This window comes from Lipotes vexillifer, unplaced genomic scaffold, assembly GCF_000442215.2.
Source record: "Lipotes vexillifer unplaced genomic scaffold, Lipotes_vexillifer_v1.1 scaffold809, whole genome shotgun sequence".
Taxonomy (NCBI): Eukaryota; Metazoa; Chordata; class Mammalia; order Artiodactyla; family Lipotidae; genus Lipotes; species Lipotes vexillifer.
In genome coordinates, this window is record NW_006788521.1 from 2,747,225 (window position 1) to 2,748,707 (window position 1,483).

General features: G+C 41.3%; 1 pseudogene; it reads right to left on the reverse strand.

The window, feature by feature from the left end:
* Positions 1-811: 811 nt before the first annotated feature.
* Positions 812-1,207, reverse strand: LOC103078113 (60S ribosomal protein L22-like 1 pseudogene; annotated as a pseudogene).
* Between the last annotated feature and the right edge of the window lie 276 nt (positions 1,208-1,483).

Here is a 1,483-nt window from a genome sequence, read left to right on the forward strand (position 1 = left end):
CGGTATCCATTCATTTGTAATAATTCACACAGTGTAACTGCAGGAGCACTGGGTCAGAGCCTGGTGTCCCAAGTCTAGTGTGGGCTTCATCGAAATTGCTGGTGAGCCCTCTTTGGGCTTTAGCTCCCCATGCTATAAACACTATTGCAGTAAAACTTCCCCCATTTCACTTCACCCCCAATCACTTTGAGGTTGTTTTGAGAACTTCATGAGATAAAGACATGGAAGGGCTTGGAAATAAACTATCACACTACAGTTTACAGAAACTTTCATATTATGCTATTCCATTCTCATGTTTGTGTTCAGGGGAGGGGGACTCATTCACCAAAGGTTATGCTAAAGGGACACCGGAGTCCATCTGAAAACCCCCAGGCACACACATCCACCCAGTGTATAGATGAGACTGCCAAAGGCAAGGGACTCATTCAAGGTCACACACAAAGTTGGTGGCTGTGGAGGGGTGAGGCCCCGAATCTTCTTTTTTTTAATTTTAAATATTTTATTATCTAAAGTTATAGCCATGCTTCATTTGTTCCTATACTACACTATACACTTTAACTCGAGGACATTTTTAAAAGCAATACATTTCAGAAATCCTGGGAAAAAATTCCACTAGCTATAAGTTATTTAAATATTGCTTATAGAAAGTATTAAAGAACCATGTAAACAGCATACACCTAAAGAGATGAATGTTTAACATGAGTACAGTGTTTTTCATTCACTGATAATCTAAGGGTCAATTTCTAGATGTTTCTTTGTCTTGTATGCTTCATTTGTTTTATCAGCAAGCAAAGGCCTATAAGGGATGGCTTCACTGCCCCTCTGACTCAGATCCATCTTCATCTTGACTAATCTGGAAGTAACGAAGTTCGTAAGTCTCCTCATCAGATGCAACCCCCGAAGCTGATCACCAAGATTGTTCTTTTTAAGGTATTTCTTGGTAAGATATTTCAAATACCTTTTAGAGAATCGTTCCTCAGGAACAACCATGATTTTATTCTTGAAGGCGTTAATGTGAACAACATTCCCAAGATTTCCAGTTTTTCCTGGAAAAACTTTAACTTTCTCAATGTAGAAACTGTTCAGAATTTCCAGAATCAAAAATTCCATCTTCTCCTGGATGAGTAAGATCCAAACTAAACTTCCAGGTTGACTTCTTAGGCCTCTTGTCTTTCTCCGGCACCATCTTGAAGGCCGGCCGTGCAATCAGAGAGCAGCCTTGAGTCTTTTGACTTCTAGCCTAGTGCTTCTCTGAACCAGGAGCCTCATGATGCAAAGTGTTATCACCTAGAAGCTCTGGTGCCCAACTGCCTGGTTTCAAACTGCTCCTACCATTTCTTATAGTTCATGGTCACTATCTCCCAGAGGATTTTGTGGAGACTGAAAAGCACTAGGTAGTGCCTGCCCTGCCAGCTCACTGAATGTTAGCCATTGTGACTGGTATCACAGAGGGAAGGCACTGTTGCACCCATGTTATTGCTGG